This window comes from Lissotriton helveticus, chromosome 12 (genome assembly GCF_964261635.1).
Source record: "Lissotriton helveticus chromosome 12, aLisHel1.1, whole genome shotgun sequence".
Taxonomy (NCBI): domain Eukaryota; kingdom Metazoa; phylum Chordata; class Amphibia; order Caudata; family Salamandridae; genus Lissotriton; species Lissotriton helveticus.
In genome coordinates, this window is record NC_136073.1 from 901,816,918 (window position 1) to 901,841,038 (window position 24,121).

The following is a 24,121-nucleotide window of genomic DNA, read 5'->3' on the forward strand; positions in this document are numbered from 1 at the left end:
TACAGAGGGACGGTGCACAGCGGGGGCTCTACCTATGATACAGAGGGACGGTGCACAGCCTCGGGCTCTACCTATGATACAGAGGGACGGTGCACAGCCTCGGGCTCTACCTATGATACAGAGGGACGGTGCACAGCCCGGGGCTCTACCTATGATACAGAGGGACGGTGCACAGCCGGGGGCTCTCTCTATGATACAGAGGGACGGTGCACAGCGAGGGCTCTACCTATGATACAGAGGGACGGTGCACAGCGAGGGCTCTACCTATGATACAGAGGGACGGTGCACAGCGGGGGCTCTACCTATGATACAGAGGGACGGTGCACAGCCCGGGGCTCTACCTATGATACAGAGGGACGGTGCACAGCCCGGGGCTCTACCTATGATACAGAGGGACGGTGCACAGCCCGGGGCTCTACCTATGATACAGAGGGACGGTGCACAACCCGGGGCTCTACCTATGATACAGAGGGACGGTGCACAGCCCGGGGGCTCTACCTATGATACAGAGGGACGGTGCACAGCCCGGGGGCTCTACCTATGATACAGAGGGACGGTGCACAGCCCAGGGCTCTACCTATGATACAGAGGGACGGTGCACAGCCTCGGGCTCTACCTATGATACAGAGGGACGGTGCACAGCCTCGGGCTCTACCTATGATACAGAGGGACGGTGCACAGCCGGGGGCTCTACCTATGATACAGAGGGACGGTGCACAGCCTCGGGCTCTACCTATGATACAGAGGGACGGTGCACAGCGGGGGCTCTACCTATGATACAGAGGGACGGTGCACAGCCCCGGGCTCTACCTATGATACAGAGGGACGGTGCACAGCGGGGGCTCTACCTATGATACAGAGGGACGGTGCACACCCAGGGGCTCTACCTATGATACAGAGGGACGGTGCACAGCCCGGGGCTCTACCTATGATACAGAGGGACGGTGCACAGCCCGGGGCTCTACCTATGATACAGAGGGACGGTGCACAGCCCGGGGCTCTACCTATGATACAGAGGGACGGTGCACAGCGGGGGCTCTACCTATGATACAGAGGGACGGTTCACAGCCCGGGGCTCTACCTATGAAACAGAGGGACGGTGCACAGCCCGGGGCTCTACCTATGATACAGAGCGACGGAGCACAGCGGGGGCTCTACCTATGATACAGAGGGACGGAGCACAGCGGGGGCTCTACCTATGATACAGAGGGACGGAGCACAGCGGGGGCTCTACCTATGATACAGAGGGACGGAGCACAGCGGGGGCTCTACCTATGATACAGAGGGACGGAGCACAGCCCGGGGCTCTACCTATGATACAGAGGGACGGTGCACAGCCCGGGGCTCTACCTATGATACAGAGGGACGGTGCACAGCCTCGGGCTCTACCTATGATACAGAGGGACGGTGCACAGCCTCGGGCTCTACCTATGATACAGAGGGACGGTGCACACCCCGGGGGGCTCTACCTATGATACAGAGGGACGGTGCACAGACCGGGGCTCTACCTATGATACAGAGGGACGGTGCACAGCGGGGGGCTCTACCTATGATACAGAGGGACGGTGCACAGCGGGGGCTCTACCTATGATACAGAGGGACGGTGCGCAGCCCGGGGCTCTACCTATGATACAGAGGGACGGTGCACAGCCCGGGGCTCTACCTATGATACAGAGGGACGGTTCACAGCCGGGGGCTCTACCTATGATACAGAGGGACGGTGCACAGCGGGGCTCTACCTATGATACAGAGGGACGGTGCACAGCGGGGGGCTCTACCTATGATACAGAGGGACGGTGCACACCCCGGGGGGCTCTACCTATGATACAGAGGGACGGTGCACAGCCCGGGGGGCTCTACCTATGATACAGAGGGACGGTGCACAGCCCGGGGCTCTACCTATGATACAGAGGGACGGTGCACAGCGGGGGCTCTACCTATGATACAGAGGGACGGTGCACAGCCGGGGGCTCTACCTATGATACAGAGGGACGGTGCACAGCCGGGGGCTCTACCTATGATACAGAGGGACGGTGCACAGCCGGGGGCTCTACCTATGATACAGAGGGACGGTGCACAGCCGGGGGCTCTACCTATGATACAGAGGGACGGTGCACAGCCCAGGGCTCTACCGATGATACAGAGGGACGATGCACAGCCCAGGGCTCTACCGATGATACAGAGGGACGGTGCACAGCCTGGGGCTCTACCTATGATACAGAGGGACGGTGCACAGCGGGGGCTCTACCTATGATACAGAGGGACGGTGCACAGCCCGGGGGCTCTACCTATGATACAGAGGGACGGTGCACAGCCCGGGGGCTCTACCTATGATACAGAGGGACGGTGCACAGCCCGGGGCTCTACCTATGATACAGAGGGACGGTGCACAGCCTCGGGCTCTACCTATGATACAGAGGGACGGTGCACAGCCCGGGGCTCTACCTATGATACAGAGGGACGGTGCACAGCCTCGGGCTCTACCTATGATACAGAGGGACGATGCACAGCCCGGGGCTCTACCTATGATACAGAGGGACGGTGCACAGCCCGGGGCTCTACCTATGATACAGAGGGACGGTGCACAGCCTCGGGCTCTACCTATGATACAGAGGGACGGTGCACAGCCTCGGGCTCTACCTATGATACAGAGGGACGGTGCACAGCCGGGGGCTCTACCTATGATACAGAGGGACGGTTCACAGCCGGGGGCTATACCTGTGATACAGAGGGACGGTGCACAGCCCGGGGCTCTACCTATGATACAGAGGGACGGTGCACAGTCGGGGGCTCTACCTATGATACAGAGGGACGGTGCACAGCCGGGGGCTCTACCTATGATACAGAGGGACGGAGCACAGCCTCGGGCTCTACCTATGATACAGAGGGACGGTGCACAGCCCGGGGCTCTACCTATGATACAGAGGGACGGAGCACAGCCTCGGGCTCTACCTATGATACAGAGGGACGGTGCACAGCCCGGGGCTCTCTACCTATGATACAGAGGGACGGTGCACAGCCCGGGGCTCTGCCTCTGATACAGAGGGACGGTGCACAGCCCGGGGCTCTACCTATGATACAGAGGGACGGTGCACAGCCCGGGGGCTCTACCTATGATACAGAGGGACGGTGCACAGCCCCGGGCTCTACCTATGATACAGAGGGACGGTGCATAGCCCGGGCTCTACCTATGATACAGAGGGACGGTTCACAGCGGGGGGCTCTACCTATGATACAGAGGGACGGTTCACAGCGGGGGGCTCTACCTATGATACAGAGGGACGGTGCACAGCCTCGGGCTCTACCTATGATACAGAGGGACGGTGCGCAGCCCGGGGCTCTCTACCTATGATACAGAGGGACGGTTCACAGCCCGGGGCTCTACCTATGATACAGAGGGACGGTGCACAGCTGGGGGCTCTACCTATGATACAGAGGGACGGTGCACAGCCGGGGGCTCTACCTATGATACAGAGGGACGGTGCACAGCCCGGGGCTCTACCTATGATACAGAGGGACGGTGCACAGCCCGGGGCTCTACCTATGATACAGAGGGACGGTGCACGGCCGGGGGCTCTACCTATGATACAGAGGGACGGTGCACAGCTGGGGGCTCTCTCTATGATACAGAGGGACGGTGCACAGCCCCGGGCTCTACCTATGATACAGAGGGACGGTGCACAGCCCGGGGCTCTACCTATGATACAGAGGGACGGTGCACAGCCCGGGGCTCTACCTATGATACAGAGGGACGGTGCACAGCGGGGGGCTCTACCTATGATACAGAGGGACGGTGCACAGCGGGGGCTCTACCTATGATACAGAGGGACGGTGCACAGCCGGGGGCTCTACCTATGACACAGAGGGACGGTGCACAGCCCGGGGCTCTACCTATGATACAGAGGGACGGTGCACAGCCGGGGGGCTCTACCTATGATACAGAGGGACGGTGCACAGCCCGGGGCTCTACCTATGATACAGAGGGACGGTGCACAGCCAGGGGCTCTACCTATGATACAGAGGGACGGTGCACAGCCCAGGGCTCTCTCTATGATACAGAGGGACGGTGCACAGTCGGGGGCTCTACCTATGATACAGAGGGACGGTGCACAGCCCGGGGCTCTCTACCTATGATACAGAGGGACGGTGCACAGCCCGAGGCTCTACCTATGATACAGAGGGACGGTGCACAGCCCCGGGCTCTACCTATGATACAGAGGGACGGTGCACAGCCCGGGGCTCTACCTATGATACAGAGGGACGGTGCACAGCCCGGGGCTCTACCTATGATACAGAGGGACGGTGCACAGCCCAGGGCTCTACCTATGATACAGAGGGACGGTGCACACCCCGGGGGGCTCTACCTGTGATACAGAGGGACGGTGCACACCCCGGGGGGCTCTACCTATGATACAGAGGGACGGTGCACAGCGGGGGCTCTCTCTATGATACAGAGGGACGGTGCACAGCGGGGGCTCTACCTATGATACAGGGGGACGGTGCACAGCGGGGGCTCTCCCTATGATACAGAGGGACGGTGCACAGCCCCGGGCTCTACCTATGATACAGAGGGACGGGGCACAGCCCGGGGGCTCTACCTATGATACAGAGGGACGGTGCATAGCCCGGGGCTCTACCTATGATACAGAGGGACGGTGCACAGCGGGGCTCTACCTATGATACAGAGGGACGGTGCACAGCCCCGGGCTCTTCCTATGATACAGAGGGACGGTGCACAGCCGGGGGCTCTACCTATGATACAGAGGGACGGTGCACAGCCGGGGGCTCTACCTATGATACAGAGGGACGGTGCACAGCCGGGGGCTCTACCTATGATACAGAGGGACGGTGCACAGCCTCGGGCTCTACCTATGATACAGAGGGACGGTGCACAGCCCAGGGCTCTACCTATGATACAGAGGGACGGTGCACAGCCCCGGGCTCTACCTATGATACAGAGGGACGGTGCACAGCCTGGGGCTCTACCTATGATACAGAGGGACGGTGCACAGCCCGGGGCTCTACCTATGATACAGAGGGACGGTGCACAGCCCGGGGCTCTACCTATGATACAGAGGGACGGTGCACAGCCCCGGGCTCTACCTATGATACAGAGGGACGGTGCACAGCCTGGGGCTCTACCTATGATACAGAGGGACGGTGCACAGCGGGGGCTCTACCTATGATACAGAGGGACGGTGCACAGCGGGGGCTCTACCTATGATACAGAGGGACGGTGCACAGTCCGGGGCTCTACCTATGATACAGAGGGACGGTGCACAGCCCGGGGCTCTACCTATGATACAGAGGGACGGTGCACAGCCCGAGGCTCTACCTATGATACAGAGGGACGGTGCACAGCCCGGGGCTCTACCTATGATACAGAGGGACGGTGCACAGCGGGGGCTCTACCTATGATACAGAGGGACGGTGCACAGCCCGGGGCTCTACCTATGATACAGAGGGACGGTGCACAGCCGGGGGCTCTACCTATGATACAGAGGGACGGTGCACAGCCGGGGGCTCTACCTATGATACAGAGGGACGGTGCACAGCCCGGGGCTCTACCTATGATACAGAGGGACGGTGCACAGCCCGGGGCTCTACCTATGATACAGAGGGACGGTGCACGGCCGGGGGCTCTACCTATGATACAGAGGGACGGTGCACAGCCGGGGGCTCTACCTATGATACAGAGGGACGGTGCACAGCCCAGGGCTCTACCTATGATACAGAGGGACGGGGCACAGCCGGGGGCTCTACCTATGACACAGAGGGACGGTGCACAGCCGGGGGCTCTACCTATGATACAGAGGGACGGTGCACACTCCGGGGGGCTCTACCTATGATACAGAGGGACGGTGCACAGCCGGGGGCTCTACCTATGACACAGAGGGACGGTGCACAGCCGGGGGCTCTACCTATGATACAGAGGGACGGTGCACAGCCCGCGGCTCTACCTATGATACAGAGGGACGGGGCACAGCCGGGGGCTCTACCTATGATACAGAGGGACGGTGCACAGCGGGGCTCTACCTATGATACAGAGGGACGGTGCACAGCCGGGGGCTCTACCTATGATACAGAGGGACGGTGCACAGCGGGGGCTCTACCTATGACACAGAGGGACGGTGCACAGCCGGGGGCTCTACCTATGATACAGAGGGACGGTGCACAGCCTCGGGCTCTACCTATGATACAGAGGGACGGTGCACAGCCGGGGGCTCTTCCTATGATACAGAGGGACGGTGCACAGCCGCGGGCTCTACCTATGATACAGAGGGACGGTGCACAGCCGGGGGCTCTACCTATGATACAGAGGGACGGTGCACAGCCGGGGGCTCTACCTATGATACAGAGGGACGGTGCACAGACCGGGGCTCTACCTATGATACAGAGGGACGGTGCACAGCCCGGGGCTCTACCTATGATACAGAGGGACGGTGCACAGCGGGGGGCTCTTCCTATGATACAGAGGGACGGTGCACAGCCGCGGGCTCTACCTATGATACAGAGGGACGGTGCACAGCCGGGGGCTCTACCTATGATACAGAGGGACGGTGCACAGACCGGGGCTCTACCTATGATACAGAGGGACGGTGCACAGCCCGGGGCTCTACCTGTGATACAGAGGGACGGTGCACAGCGGGGGCTCTACCTATGATACAGAGGGACGGTGCACAGCGGGGGCTCTACCTATGATACAGAGGGACGGTGCATAGCCCGGGGCTCTACCTATGATACAGAGGGATGGTGCACAGCGGGGCTCTACCTATGATACAGAGGGACGGTGCACAGCCCAGGGCTCTACCTATGATACAGAGGGACGGTGCACAGCGGGGGGCTCTACCTATGATACAGAGGGACGGTGCACAGCGGGGGCTCTACCTATGATACAGAGGGACGGTTCACAGCCCCGGGCTCTACCTATGATACAGAGGGACGGTGCACAGCCCAGGGCTCTACCTATGATACAGAGGGACGGTGCACAGCCCCGGGCTCTACCTATGATACAGAGCGACGGTGCACAGCGGGGGCTCTACCTATGATACAGAGGGACGGTGCACAGCCGGGGGCTCTACCTATGATACAGAGGGACGGTGCACAGCCGGGGGCTCTACCTATGATACAGAGGGACGGAGCACAGCGGGGGCTCTACCTATGATACAGAGGGACGGTGCACAGCGGGGGCTCTACCTATGATACAGAGGGACGGTGCACAGCCTCGGGCTCTACCTATGATACAGAGGGACGATGCACAGCCTCGGGCTCTACCTATGATACAGAGGGACGGTGCACAGCCCAGGGCTCTACCTATGATACAGAGGGACGGTGCACAGCCCGGGACTCTACCTATGATACAGAGGGACGGTGCACAGCCCGGGGCTCTACCTATGATACAGAGGGACGGTGCACAGCGGGGGCTCTACCTATGATACAGAGCGACGGTGCACAGCGGGGGCTCTACCTATGATACAGAGGGACGGTGCACAGCGGGGGCTCTACCTATGATACAGAGGGACGGTGCACAGCCCAGGGCTCTACCTATGATACAGAGGGACGGTGCACAGCGGGGGCTCTACCTGTGATACAGAGGGACGGTGCACAGCGGGGGCTCTACCTATGATACAGAGGGACGGTGCACAGCCCAGGGCTCTACCTATGATACAGAGGGACGGTGCACAGCGGGGGCTATACCTATGATACAGAGGGACGGTGCACAGCCCGGGGCTCTACCTGTGATACAGAGGGACGGTGCACAGCGGGGCTCTACCTATGATACAGAGGGACGGTGCACAGCCCGGGACTCTACCTATGATACAGAGGGACGGTGCACAGCCCGGGGCTCTACCTATGATACAGAGGGACGGTGCACAGCCCGGGGCTCTACCTATGATACAGAGGGACGGTGCACAGCCTCGGGCTCTACCTATGATACAGAGGGACGGTGCACAGCGGGGGCTCTACCTATGATACAGAGGGACGGTGCACAGCCCGGGGCTCTACCTATGATACAGAGGGACGGTGCACAGCGGGGGCTCTACCTATGATACAGAGGGACGGTGCACAGCCGGGGGCTCTACCTATGATACAGAGGGACGGTGCACAGCCCGGGGCTCTACCTATGATACAGAGGGACGGTGCACAGCCCCGGGCTCTACCTATGATACAGAGGGGCGGTGCACAGCCGGGGGCTCTACCTATGATACAGAGGGACGGTTCACAGCCCGGGGCTCTACCTATGATACAGAGGGACGGTGCACAGCCCGGGGCTCTACCTATGATACAGAGGGACGGTGCACACCCCGGGGGGCTCTACCTATGATACAGAGGGACGGTGCACACCCCGGGGGGCTCTACCTATGATACAGAGGGACGGTGCACAGCCCGGGGCTCTACCTATGATACAGAGGGACGGTGCACAGCGGGGCTCTACCTATGATACAGAGGGACGGTGCACAACCCGGGGCTCTACCTATGATACAGAGGGACGGTGCACAGCCCGGGGGCTCTACCTATGATACAGAGGGACGGTGCACAGCCCCGGGCTCTACCTATGATACAGAGGGACGGTGCACAGCGGGGGCTCTACCTATGATACAGAGGGACGGTGCACAGCCTCGGGCTCTACCTATGATACAGAGGGACGGTGCACAGCCTCGGGCTCTACCTATGATACAGAGGGACGGTGCACAGCCGGGGGCTCTACCTATGATACAGAGGGACGGTGCACAGCCTCGGGCTCTACCTATGATACAGAGGGACGGTGCACAGCGGGGGCTCTACCTATGATACAGAGGGACGGTGCACAGCCCCGGGCTCTACCTATGATACAGAGGGACGGTGCACAGCGGGGGCTCTACCTATGATACAGAGGGACGGTGCACACCCAGGGGCTCTACCTATGATACAGAGGGACGGTTCACAGCCCGGGGCTCTACCTATGAAACAGAGGGACGGTGCACAGCCCGGGGCTCTACCTATGATACAGAGGGACGGAGCACAGCGGGGGCTCTACCTATGATACAGAGGGACGGAGCACAGCGGGGGCTCTACCTATGATACAGAGGGACGGAGCACAGCCCGGGGCTCTACCTATGATACAGAGGGACGGTGCACAGCCTCGGGCTCTACCTATGATACAGAGGGACGGTGCACAGCCTCGGGCTCTACCTATGATACAGAGGGATGGTGCACAGCGGGGGCTCTACCTATGATACAGAGGGACGGTGCACAGCGGGGGCTCTACCTATGATACAGAGGGACGGTGCGCAGCCCGGGGCTCTCTACCTATGATACAGAGGGACGGTGCACAGCGGGGGCTCTACCTATGATACAGAGGGACGGTGCGCAGCCCGGGGCTCTCTACCTATGATACAGAGGGACGGTGCACAGCGGGGGGCTCTACCTATGATACAGAGGGACGTGCACTGCCGGGGGCTCTACCTATGATACAGAGGGACGGTGCACAGCCGCGGGCTCTACCTATGATACAGAGGGACGGTGCACAGCCCGGGGCTCTACCTATGATACAGAGGGACGGTGCACAGCCCGGGGCTCTACCTATGATACAGAGGGACGGTTCACAGCCGGGGGCTCTACCTATGATACAGAGGGACGGTGCACAGCGGGGCTCTACCTATGATACAGAGGGACGGTGCACAGCGGGGGCTCTACCTGTGATACAGAGGGACGGTGCACAGCCCGGGGGGCTCTACCTATGATACAGAGGGACGGTGCACAGCCCGGGGCTCTACCTATGATACAGAGGGACGGTGCACACCCCGGGGGGCTCTACCTATGATACAGAGGGACGGTGCACAGCCCGGGGCTCTACCTATGATACAGAGGGACGGTGCACAGCGGGGGGCTCTACCTATGATACAGAGGGACAGTGCACAGCCCGGGGCTCTACCTATGATACAGAGGGACGGTGCACAGCGGGGGGCTCTACCTATGATACAGAGGGACAGTGCACAGCCCGGGGCTCTACCTATGATACAGAGCGACGGTGCACAGCGGGGGCTCTCTCTATGATACAGAGGGACGGTGCACAGCCCGGGGCTCTCTCTATGATACAGAGGGACGGTGCACAGCCCGGGGCTCTACCTATGATACAGAGGGACGGTGCACAGCCGGGGGCTCTACCTATGATACAGAGGGACGGTGCGCAGCCCCGGGCTCTACCTATGATACAGAGGGACGGAGCACAGCCCGGGGCTCTCTACCTATGATACAGAGGGACGGTTCACAGCCCGGGGCTCTCTACCTATGATACAGAGGGACGGTGCACAGCCCGGGGCTCTACCTATGATACAGAGGGACGGTTCACAGCCCGGGGCTCTCTACCTATGATACAGAGGGACGGTGCACAGCCCGGGGCTCTAACTGTGATACAGAGGGACGGTGCACAGCCCGGGGCTCTACCTATGACACAGAGGGACGGTGCACAGCCCGGGGCTCTACCTATGATACAGAGGGACGGTGCACTGCCGGGGGCTCTACCTATGATACAGAGGGACGGTGCACAGCCGGGGGCTCTACCTATGATACAGAGGGACGATGCACAGCCCAGGGCTCTACCGATGATACAGAGGGACGATGCACAGCCCAGGGCTCTACCGATGATACAGAGGGACGGTGCACAGCCTGGGGCTCTACCTATGATACAGAGGGACGGTGCACAGCGGGGGCTCTACCTATGATACAGAGGGACGGTGCACAGCCGGGGGCTCTACCTATGATACAGAGGGACGGTGCACAGCCCGGGGGGCTCTACCTATGATACAGAGGGACGGTGCACAGCCCGGGGCTCTACCTATGATACAGAGGGACGGTGCACAGCCTCGGGCTCTACCTATGATACAGAGGGACGATGCACAGCCCGGGGCTCTACCTATGATACAGAGGGACGGTGCACAGCCCGGGGCTCTACCTATGATACAGAGGGACGGTGCACAGCCGGGGGCTCTACCTATGATACAGAGGGACGGTGCACAGCCCGGGGCTCTACCTATGATACAGAGGGACGGTGCACAGCCTCGGGCTCTACCTATGATACAGAGGGACGGTGCACAGCCTCGGGCTCTACCTATGATACAGAGGGACGGTGCGCAGCCCGGGGCTCTACCTATGATACAGAGGGACGGTGCACACCCAGGGGCTCTACCTATGATACAGAGGGACGGTGCACAGCCGGGGGCTCTACCATGATACAGAGGGACGGTGCACAGCCCCGGGCTCTACCTATGATACAGAGGGACGGTGCATAGCCCGGGGCTCTCTCTATGATACAGAGGGACGGTGCACAGCCCGGGGCTCTACCTATGATACAGAGGGACGGTGCACACCCAGGGGCTCTACCTATGATACAGAGGGACGGTGCACAGCCGGGGGCTCTACCATGATACAGAGGGACGGTGCACAGCCCCGGGCTCTACCTATGATACAGAGGGACGGTGCATAGCCCGGGTGTTGGAAATGGGATCCCTGGCTGGCTAGGGCTTTCGCCAAAGTCAGTCAGAGACCACCACACCCAAGTCAGGGCAAGGGAGTTACACGCCAAGATAACCCCTACTCACCCTCTAGGTAACGTGGCGCGAGCAGCAAGGCTAAACTTGGAGGCGATGTAGGCTAAGTATTTGCGCACGCACCCCAGCAACAACAACCAAAGGCCCACCACAAAGAAAACTCCACACAAGGTTATATAAAAATAGCCTTTGTATTACACCAAAACACCTTAGATAAAACACACACTTTACAATGTGCCAGAGGCACGGGCAGAATTTACAAGGGATTATTTACAAGACAGGGCCACCTGGACCACTGTCAGGAATCAGAAGTAGCACTTTCAGAAATAGCACTTAGTACATAGCATATAGCCCAAAATAGCACACAACCAGTAATCACTGGTAACCAGGACCTCACTAGCACCACCTGTACTAGGGAGAAAACAACCACCTACACATCACAATACCTGTGGGGGTGGAAGCACATAACACATGATGCAATGCATAACATTCATTCAGAGGTGTAAAGGCACATGACGCATAAACAATACATTCAGAGGTGCATAGAAAGTACAATTGCGCCAAACTCACGTAAGTCACCACCTGTGACTGTCCCTAGGCCCTCTGGCCTTGTTGGGGCTAGGACGCCCTGTGTCCAAAGTCCAGGGGGGCCTAAACGGAGCAGTTGCCCACAAAGTGCTGGGCAACTGGTGCAGCAAGGTTTGAGCCTTCCAGGGCTCAAAACAACAATGGGGCCAATGTGGGAGCCTCGCTGGGCTCTCAAGAAATAAATTGGCCCCCGAGCCTCTCTTAGGCTCTAGGCACTACTGGGGCGCTTCTCTGTGGGAGTCCCCTCTCTGGGGACTCAAAGTGACAATGTCTGCCAAGAGCCTCGCTGGGCTCTAAATCACCTGATGCCCCCGGGGCACCTCGAGCCCCTCAGGTCTCTAGCCACAGAAATGCCCCCAAGAGCCTCTCTCAGGCTCACATACAGAAAATGCCCCCGAGCCTCTTCGGGCTCAACAAACAAATGCCGCCTTTACGAGCCTCTCTGGGCTCTAGAACGATGGGGGTGCTGTAAGCGGGAGTCCCCCTCCTGGGGACTCCCAGGGCAATGGTGCGCACTGAGCCTCTCGGGGCTCAAGCGACCCTGCAATGCCCCCAGAGGTCGCGCTAATGAGAGGGGGCGGGGCGGACACCGGCAATGTGTCCCGACGCCCCCCTCTCCTTTCCCAAGCACCAGCACTCACCGGCTCGGTCTCTCCGTAGGCTGCGGGGACGCTGGCAGTCTCCTTCCTCGTCCGGAGCTTGGCTCTCCTCCTTACCGGGCCGCGGGCGGGGCTCTCTCACCCTCGAGAGCCTCGCCGAGGACAAGACGCTGGGCTCCTTCTTCCTCCTGGGCAGTATGTGCGGCCGGCGCCCCAGCCGCGATTAGGCCGCCATTTTCCCCGACGTCCTCGAGGACGCTTCTCCCGTGGCCGGGCAACACTCCGGCCAGGCTAAAGCGTGATAGGCTGGCGAGACAGCCAATGGCAGCGCGGCCCTGCAGACGAGCCCCCCAGGCTCCGGGTCGCGCTGCTGAGGCCAAGGGAACTTCTTTTTGCCGCAATCCGGGGTAGCCTCCCGGGAATTCACAAATAAAAGCGAGGTGGCACTCGCTTGGGCGGACAAAGCGCTCCTCAGCGCTAAAAGGCAATTTAAAGCGCTCCCTGCGCTAGATGCAAAATACAGCGCTCTCAGGCGCTATAAGTAAAATAAAGGTCCAGCAGAGTCCTTCAGCAAGGCAGGGGGGCAAGACTGGGCCCAGAGCCAGCTCACTGGGTCTCCAGGCAGGGAGACACCCCAAGTGGCGGTCCTCTGGCCCAGCAGCAGCAGCAGCAGCCCCCTCAGGATCCTGGAAGAGAACAACCTCTGTGGGGACACAGCCCCATTTTTATACAGTGCATTCCTTTGTCTGAGGGTGCAGAGTGGGGGCGGAACCAGTCGCAGCTGGTTCTTGAGTACTCTGTTTACCTCAACCACCCTCTCTATTCACTGGCAGGGCTTGGGTCATTAGACACACCACAGGGGGGCGGAGCCAGCATTGTGTGGGGAAAACCCAGCCCATCCAGGACACAGGTACACTCCTCCCACACATTACTCATGCAGATCTCCCACTCACCACCGGGCAGACCCATCCAGACTTCCTGGAGCCTGGCATGCCAGCCAGCTCCAGCCAATCACACGCCAGCACCCTCACAGCACACGTACAGCCATGTCTAGAAATGGCGCTTCGCTACTAGACACATACATGCTGCATACACCATCTCGCAGCATTCACTCTCACGAGTTCACACATACCAGACTCAAGCCTGTACACCCCACGCATCAGGAACTACCAGGGACACATACATTCCCCATGCATTCCTATGGGCGGGCAGGCCTAGCTCAGCACATGCACTCAGAGTGCGCACGCACTTTCCACTGGGACACAGTGAAAGTGCGCAGAATCCAAAAATCACCATCTCCAGGTCACCATTTCAAGCAAAAAGTCTCGGGGTGAACCTGCCCTAAGGGCCAAAGTCCAACATAACCCCCTTTCAGCCAAAACGCAGGGGAGACCAATCACCACCGTGATGGACTTCCCTGCTTGGGGCGATAGAACACGGACGCGGGCCCAAAACTGCAGGGACACCCTCCTGTTCTACGCCACGGTGAACCCATGGGATTCCCTCTAAACACCCTGTCTGGACCAACTGGGCTGCCCCACTGGTACTCCCAAGTTGTCCGCGGCCAGGACCAGGCCCTGGGCCACCCAGGTGCCACTGGTCCATGCCAATTCGCAGAGCGGGGGGTAGTAACCCCTGGCACATAGGAGCCATTTTCCACTCTTCCTGTCTGCAAGACAGGACTAGACTGCCACTGGTACTCCAGCCTAGGGCCTACAACCTCAGGCGGACCAGGAGTCTCGGGGAAGGTTCTCCTCCCCCTACCTCTTCTCCTAGGGTTCCTCCTCCCTCTGCGAGGGGTACCCCTAGAACGCCATTCCAACCCAGGACTTATCCACTCAGGTTGCACCGGGGTCAGAGGTGGGCTCTCCCACCCTCTACACCCCCTTCCAGAGGTCTGCCCTCTCCCACCTGGAGAAGTTCCTCTGGAAGAAGAACCGGTCAGGACACTGGTTACAGTCGTCCTACCCTTCAGGTCAGGCCGATCCTGAACCTGGCCTTCCAACCTCTGGTCTAAAACCTTCGGTGGAACAATTGCCTGGCACTCCAGGACTTCTGGGGACTTACACTCCATCCCCCTGAGGCTAACAAATGCCACATCGGTTGCGTGACTGTCTGTCTGGCGCAGATCTCCCGCCCTCTGTCCACCTGACAGTGCGTGACGATCCCCCAGACCAGAAGTGGTGTCACCATGGTCACTACACGGGAACCTAGCCCAACTGGGTAGTCCCTGACCCACTGGTCCTTCCACTGGGGAACTCCCCCAATCACTCCTCACTCTGGACTCCTGTACCCTCCCTACCGGAGCGGTACTGCCAGACTCTAGAACCACAGGAGCTCTGGTTACAGACACTCCAGGTCCTCTACTCACTAGGAGATCCTCCTCAAGTGGACTAACAGGACAGCCTAGGTCCCCAACCTGGTGTTCCCTCAAGAAACCACCCAGGTTCTGAGACAGGGCTTCGGGCCTCTGGGGGCTCTCAGCCACCCACTGACTCCTGCTCCACTGAGCCAGGCAGTCAGCCCCTACACCCTTCTCACTAACCAGGGACCTAGCTGGGCTACACTGAGCCTCTTCCACCACGCTGGGCTGGAAGATCCCTGACCCACTACTTTTGGAGTCACTCACCAATGACTCTACAGAACCTCTGGTCCCTTCCCAGCGGTCTGCTTCCTCTGCCAGCTCACATGGTTCAGACAATCCACACCCTAACAGGTGTTGGCGCAACCCTGGTGAACAACAACTGAGCAACTGCTCTCTGAGAAGCATATCGAACAATAGGTCCCAATCACATTTCGTGGGCTCCCGTACCCAATCACACAGGGCTTCACAACAGTCATCCTCAAAGTCTTCCCAAGACTGATGAGACGGTTTCCTAAGGTTCCTAAACCTCAACCTATTCTCCTCCTCTGGGGAAACAGGAACCATACTCTGGGAACTGGGACTTTCTAGACTGAGATTTAAATAGCTGCCACCACTGGACCCAACCCTCCCTGGGAGATCCAGAAACTCAACACTGCGCGCAGGGGATAGTCTACCCTCCAGAGCTACTTTGCCTCTGGTGGCGGCCCTCTCAGCCTCCTCTATCCTTTCCTGCGCTAAGACCCTCTCGGTCTCCAGCTGTTGCTTTCTAATGCCCAGCTGTGCCATAGCCTGGGCATGCTCCAACCTGAGCTTTTCTAAAGCCAGCTGGTGCTCCCTTTCTCTCCTCCTATCTTCCAGCTCCTCTGGGGACAGGGAAAGGGATGAGGCGCTGCCTCCTATGCTGGACCCAGCAAGGGACTCCCTATCTATGGGGTCCTCACTATCTGCTGGCGTCCCTGTGCTATCATTTTCTTCCTCCTCTTCTGAATCTTCAGGGCTCCCCACAGACCCACCACCCTCCTGGTGTGAAGCCCGGGCCCTTTCCTCACTGCGCTCAAGGTCCCACTGACACTTTTGCCATAGGATCAGGCTGCTCCTAAGTTCGGACTGAGTGTCTAACTCATCCACCCCTATGTCTCTCTCTTCACAGAACCTTACCAACTCTCCCATACTGTATCTAAACAGAACACAGAAATCAAAAGCAGGCTCCATTCTGGCGGACGTTCTAAAAGAAGAGATCACACAGGGAACCTAGGGGTCTGAGCTAACACAGGAGTACACAATTCACAAGGTATTCAGCAAGCTCTCTACCCCAGAGAACTCACACTCACTTGCCTAGTGCCACACACCATTCATCCACACACAACCCCCCCCTCGGACTAGTAAGGCAGTTTCTACCACCCCTGACTTCTCAACCTGACCACAAGTGACACAGGTACCAGACTCTGGGCGCGGGGCAGGGGAACAAATGCACTGGACACAATTGCACAATGATACTTTCAGGAGAAGAAAATATGAAACTTCCAAAAAAACAATCCCCTTAAAATGTGGTCATCTAAAATGCAGAGTTTTGTGGTGCAGCCAGCCGCTACTAAGGTACAAGGCAAACACAAATCCTTATCCCACCGCTTGCCGCCAATGTTGGAAATGGGATCCCTGGCTGGCCAGGGCTTTCGCCAAAGTCAGTCAGAGACCACCACACCCAAGTCAGGGCAAGGGAGTTACACGCCAAGATAACCCCTACTCACCCTCTAGGTAACGTGGCGCGAGCAGCAAGGCTAAACTTGGAGGCGATGTAGGCTAAGTATTTGCGCACGCACCCCAGCAACAACAACCAAAGGCCCACCACAAAGAAAACTCCACACAAGGTTATATAAAAATAGCCTTTGTATTACACCAAAACACCTTAGATAAAACACACACTTTACAATGTGCCAGAGGCACGGGCAGAATTTACAAGGGATTATTTACAAGACAGGGCCACCTGGACCACTGTCAGGAATCAGAAGTAGCACTTTCAGAAATAGCACTTAGTACATAGCATATAGCCCAAAATAGCACACAACCAGTAATCACTGGTAACCAGGACCTCACTAGCACCACCTGTACTAGGGAGAAAACAACCACCTACACATCACAATACCTGTGGGGGTGGAAGCACATAACACATGATGCAATGCATAACATTCATTCAGAGGTGTAAAGGCACATGACGCATAAACAATACATTCAGAGGTGCATAGAAAGTACAATTGCGCCAAACTCACGTAAGTCACCACCTGTGACTGTCCCTAGGCCCTCTGGCCTTGTTGGGGCTAGGACGCCCTGTGTCCAAAGTCCAGGGGGGCCTAAACGGAGCAGTTGCCCACAAAGTGCTGGGCAACTGGTGCAGCAAGGTTTGAGCCTTCCAGGGCTCAAAACAACAATGGGGCCAATGTGGGAGCCTCGCTGGGCTCTCAAGAAATAAATTGGCCCCCGAGCCTCTCTTAGGCTCTAGGCACTACTGGGGCGCTTCTCTGTGGGAGTCCCCTCTCTGGGGACTCAAAGTGACAATGTCTGCCAAGAGCCTCGCTGGGCTCTAAATCACCTGATGCCCCCGGGGCACCTCGAGCCCCTCAGGTCTCTAGCCACAGAAATGCCCCCAAGAGCCTCTCTCAGGCTCACATACAGAAAATGCCCCCGAGCCTCTTCGGGCTCAACAAACAAATGCCGCCTTTACGAGCCTCTCTGGGCTCTAGAACGATGGGGGTGCTGTAAGCGGGAGTCCCCCTCCTGGGGACTCCCAGGGCAATGGTGCGCACTGAGCCTCTCGGGGCTCAAGCGACCCTGCAATGCCCCCAGAGGTCGCGCTAATGAGAGGGGGCGGGGCGGACACCGGCAATGTGTCCCGACGCCCCCCTCTCCTTTCCCAAGCACCAGCACTCACCGGCTCGGTCTCTCCGTAGGCTGCGGGGACGCTGGCAGTCTCCTTCCTCGTCCGGAGCTTGGCTCTCCTCCTTACCGGGCCGCGGGCGGGGCTCTCTCACCCTCGAGAGCCTCGCCGAGGACAAGACGCTGGGCTCCTTCTTCCTCCTGGGCAGTATGTGCGGCCGGCGCCCCAGCCGCGATTAGGCCGCCATTTTCCCCGACGTCCTCGAGGACGCTTCTCCCGTGGCCGGGCAACACTCCGGCCAGGCTAAAGCGTGATAGGCTGGCGAGACAGCCAATGGCAGCGCGGCCCTGCAGACGAGCCCCCCAGGCTCCGGGTCGCGCTGCTGAGGCCAAGGGAACTTCTTTTTGCCGCAATCCGGGGTAGCCTCCCGGGAATTCACAAATAAAAGCGAGGTGGCACTCGCTTGGGCGGACAAAGCGCTCCTCAGCGCTAAAAGGCAATTTAAAGCGCTCCCTGCGCTAGATGCAAAATACAGCGCTCTCAGGCGCTATAAGTAAAATAAAGGTCCAGCAGAGTCCTTCAGCAAGGCAGGGGGGCAAGACTGGGCCCAGAGCCAGCTCACTGGGTCTCCAGGCAGGGAGACACCCCAAGTGGCGGTCCTCTGGCCCAGCAGCAGCAGCAGCAGCCCCCTCAGGATCCTGGAAGAGAACAACCTCTGTGGGGACACAGCCCCATTTTTATACAGTGCATTCCTTTGTCTGAGGGTGCAGAGTGGGGGCGGAACCAGTCGCAGCTGGTTCTTGAGTACTCTGTTTACCTCAACCACCCTCTCTATTCACTGGCAGGGCTTGGGTCATTAGACACACCACAGGGGGGCGGAGCCAGCATTGTGTGGGGAAAACCCAGCCCATCCAGGACACAGGTACACTCCTCCCACACATTACTCATGCAGATCTCCCACTCACCACCGGGCAGACCCATCCAGACTTCCTGGAGCCTGGCATGCCAGCCAGCTCCAGCCAATCACACGCCAGCACCCTCACAGCACACGTACAGCCATGTCTAGAAATGGCGCTTCGCTACTAGACACATACATGCTGCATACACCATCTCGCAGCATTCACTCTCACGAGTTCACACATACCAGACTCAAGCCTGTACACCCCACGCATCAGGAACTACCAGGGACACATACATTCCCCATGCATTCCTATGGGCGGGCAGGCCTAGCTCAGCACATGCACTCAGAGTGCGCACGCACTTTCCACTGGGACACAGTGAAAGTGCGCAGAATCCAAAAATCACCATCTCCAGGTCACCATTTCAAGCAAAAAGTCTCGGGGTGAACCTGCCCTAAGGGCCAAAGTCCAACACCGGGGCTCTCTCTATGATACAGAGGGACGGTGCACAGCCCGGGGCTCTACCTATGATACAGAGGGACGGTTCACAGCCGGGGGCTCTACCTATGATACAGAGGGACGGTGCACAGCCCGGGGCTCTACCTATGATACAGAGGGACGGTGCACAGCCGGGGGCTCTACCTATGATACAGAGGGACGGTGCACAGCCCGGGGCTCTACCTATGATACAGAGGGACGGTGCACAGCCGGGGGCTCTACCTATGATACAGAGGGACGGTGCACAGCCGGGGGCTCTACCTATGATACAGAGGGACGGAGCACAGCGGGGGCTCTACCTATGATACAGAGGGACGGTGCACAGCGGGGGCTCTACCTATGATACAGAGGGACGGTGCACAGCGGGGGGCTCTACCTATGATACAGAGGGACGGTGCACAGCCCGGGGCTCTACCTATGATACAGAGGGACGGTGCACAGCCCGGGGCTCTACCTATGATACAGAGGGACGGTGCACAGCGGGGGGCTCTACCTATGATACAGAGGGACGGTTCACAGCCGGGGGCTCTACCTATGATACAGAGGGACGGTGCGCAGCCCGGGGCTCTACCTATGATACAGAGGGACGGTGCACAGCCTCGGGCTCTACCTATGATACAGAGGGACGGTGCACGGCCGGGGGCTCTACCTATGATACAGAGGGACGGTGCACAGCGGGGGCTCTACCTATGATACAGAGGGACGGTGCACAGCCCGGGGCTCTACCTATGATACAGAGGGACGGTGCACAGCCCGGGGCTCTACCTATGATACAGAGGGACGGTGCACAGCGGGGGCTCTACCTATGATACAGAGGGACGGTGCACAGCGGGGGCTCTACCTATGATACAGAGGGACGGTGCACAGCCTCGGGCTCTACCTATGATACAGAGGGACAGTGCACAGCGGGGGGCTCTACCTATGATACAGAGGGACGGTGCACCGCCCGGGGCTCTACCTATGATACAGAGGGACGGTGCACAGCGGGGGCTCTACCTATGATACAGAGGGACGGTGCACAGCCCGGGGCTCTACCTATGATACAGAGGGACGGTGCACAGCCGCGGGCTCTACCTATGATACAGAGGGACGGTGCACAGCCCGGGGCTCTACCTATGATACAGAGGGACGGTGCACAGCGGGGGCTCTACCTATGATACAGAGGGACGGTGCACAGCCCGGGGCTCTACCTATGATACAGAGGGACGGTGCACAGCCCGGGGCTCTACCTATGATACAGAGGGACGGTGCACAGCCCGGGGCTCTACCTATGATACAGAGGGACGGTGCACAGCCCGGGGCTCTACCTATGATACAGAGGGACGGTGCACAGCCGCGGGCTCTACCTATGATACAGAGGGACGGTGCACAGCCCGGGGCTCTACCTATGATACAGAGGGACGGTGCACAGCCGGGGGCTCTACCTATGATACAGAGGGACGGTGCGCAGCCCGGGGCTCTACCTATGATACAGAGGGACGGAGCACAGCCCGGGGCTCTACCTATGATACAGAGGGACGGTGCACAGCCCGGGGCTCTCTACCTATGATACAGAGGGACGGTGCACAGCCCGGGGCTCTGCCTCTGATACAGAGGGACGGTGCACAGCGGGGGCTCTACCTATGATACAGAGGGACGGTGCACAGCCCGGGGCTCTACCTATGATACAGAGGGACGGTGCACAGCCCGGGGGCTCTACCTATGATACAGAGGGACGGTGCACAGCCCCGGGCTCTACCTATGATACAGAGGGACGGTGCATAGCCCGGGCTCTACCTATGATACAGAGGGACGGTTCACAGCGGGGGGCTCTACCTATGATACAGAGGGACGGTTCACAGCGGGGGGCTCTACCTATGATACAGAGGGACGGTGCACAGCCTCGGGCTCTACCTATGATACAGAGGGACGGTGCGCAGCCCGGGGCTCTCTACCTATGATACAGAGGGACGGTTCACAGCCCGGGGCTCTACCTATGATACAGAGGGGCGGTGCACAGCCCGGGGCTCTACCTATGATACAGAGGGACGGTGCACAGCCCCGGGCTCTACCTATGATACAGAGGGACGGTGCACAGCCCGGGGCTCTACCTATGATACAGAGGGACGGTGCACAGCGGGGGGCTCTACCTATGATACAGAGGGACGGTGCACAGCCCGGGGGCTCTACCTATGATACAGAGGGACGGAGCACACCCCGGGGGGCTCTACCTATGATACAGAGGGACGGAGCACACCCCGGGGGGCTCTACCTATGATACAGAGGGACGGTGCACAGCCCGGGGCTCTACCTATGATACAGAGGGACGGTGCACAGCCGGGGGCTCTACCTATGATACAGAGGGACGGTGCACAGCCCGGGGCTCTACCTATGATACAGAGGGACGGTGCACAGCCCGGGGCTCTACCTATGATACAGAGGGACGGTGCACGGCCGGGGGCTCTACCTATGATACAGAGGGACGGTTCACAGCGGGGGGCTCTACCTATGATACAGAGGGACGGTGCACAGCCCGCGGCTCTACCTATGATACAGAGGGACGGTGCACAGCCCGGGGCTCTACCTATGATACAGAGGGACGGTGCACAGCCCAGGGCTCTACCTATGATACAGAGGGACGGTGCACAGCCCGGGGCTCTACCTATGATACAGAGGGACGGTGCACAGCTGGGGGCTCTACCTATGATACAGAGGGACGGTGCACAGCGGGGGGCTCTACCTATGATACAGAGGGACGGAGCACAGCCCGGGGCTCTACCTATGATACAGAGGGACGATGCACAGCCTGGGGCTCTACCTATGATACAGAGGGACGGTGCACAGCCCGGGACTCTACCTATGATACAGAGGGACGGTGCACAGCCCGGGGCTCTACCTATGATACAGAGGGACGGTGCACAGCCCGAGTGTTGGAAATGGGATCCCCGGCTGGCCAGGGCTTTCGCCAAAGTCAGTCAGAGACCACCACACCCAAGTCAGGGCAAGGGAGTTACACGCCAAGATAACCCCTACTCACCCTCTAGGTAACGTGGCGCGAGCAGCAAGGCTAAACTTGGAGGCGATGTAGGCTAAGTATTTGCGCACGCACCCCAGCAACAACAACCAAAGGCCCACCACAAAGGAAACTCCACACAAGGTTATATAAAAATAGCCTTTGTATTACACCAAAACACATTAGATAAAACACACACTTTACAATGTGCCAGAGGCACGGGCAGAATTTACAGGGGATATGTACAAGACAGGGCCACCTGGACCACTGTCAGGAATCAGAAGTAGCACTTTCAGAAATAGCACTTAGAACATAGAATATAGCACAAAATAGCACACAACCAGTAATCACTGGTAACCAGGACCTCACTAGCACCACCTGTACTAGGGAGAAAACAACCACCTATGTATTACAATACCTGTAGGGGTGTAAAGAGGAAAACACATGATGCATCACAATACATTCAGAGGTGTAAAGGCACATGACGCATAATCAATACATTCAGAGGTGCAGAACAAATACCAACTTCCCCAAACTCACCAGTCACCACCTGTGACTGTCCCGGTGTCCCAATGTCAGGGCCTAAACGTGGTAGTTGCCCACAAAGTGCTGGGCAACTGGAGCAGGGAAAGTTAGCGCAAGGTTGGAGCCTCTCTGGGCTCAAAGAACCACCACTGTGGCACTGGTGAGCCTCTCTTAGGCTTTCTCACCAGCAAGGGGGGCTGCTGAGCCTCTCAGGGCTCCAGCAACAGAAAGGTACAGCCTCGCTGGGCTGGGGGGTCCCTCGCTCTGGGGACCCAAAGCAATAATGCTGGCCAAGAGCCTCGCTGGGCTCTAACGCTACTGGTGCCCCCGGGGCACCTCGTGGCTCCACAAACGCGGAGGTGCTTTCTCTCGGTGGAGCCTCTCTGGCTCGGGTTGGAGTCCCCCTCTTGGGGACTCGGGTCGCTCGCAAGTGCCCCCTGAGCCCTCAGGCTCAAAACACAAAGGCGCGAGGTCGCGCTACAGAGAGGGGGCGGGGCGGACACCGGCAATGTGTCCCGACGCTCCCCCCTCTTCTGCAGGCACCTACCGAGTTCGCGCTGGGCTCTCCAGCGGAGGCGGGTCTCTCCCGCTGGTCCCGGGGCTCTCCTGGGCGGCGGGGCTCTCCACACCGCGACGGAGCCTTGCCGGCACCTTTTCTCTGCTCTCCTCGCTGCTGGGCTCTCCTCTCCCGGCGGCGAGGCGGAACTTCCGGTTGCTTCTCCCGGGGCCGCGCTCTGATTGGCCGACCGCCTCACCACTTCCGGGTCGCCGCGGGCAGCGCGGCGGCTCGCTTCTAGGCAGGCAGGCGGCTTCCCAGATGATCCGAGGAGTGGGCTCCCTCGTAGATCGATTAAATCACGGGCACAACAAAGCGGCGAGGAGCGGGGTGGCACCCGCGCCGCCAAAGCAAATATAAAGCGAGGTAGGCACTCGCTAGGCCACCACGAGCAGGGTGGGCACCTGCACAGCAATTGGCGCGCTCCCAAGCGCTAGGCAGATAATCACAGCGCTCCAAGCGCTATAATTCAAAATAAAGCGCTCTCAGCGCTGGGGTGAAGGCACAGCGCTCCCAAGCGCTACAAGCCAAATAAAGCGCTCCCAGGTGCCCTCAGCAAGCAGGGCAGATTCCCAGCAGTCCTTGGGCAGGCAGGGGGGACAAGGCTGGGCCCAGAGCCAGCACACTGGGTCTCCAGGCAGGGAGACAGCCCAAGTGGCGGTCCTCTGGCCCAGCAGCAGCAACAGCCCCCTCAGG

The 24,121-nt window shown here is 59.2% G+C and overlaps 1 protein-coding gene across 1 annotated transcript in view; it reads left to right on the plus strand.

Moving 5' to 3' along the window:
• Positions 1–24,121, plus strand: part of CHRNE (cholinergic receptor nicotinic epsilon subunit) — a 166,065-nt gene that overhangs the window by 17,693 nt on the left and 124,251 nt on the right. The gene's annotated exons all lie outside the window — the stretch shown is intronic.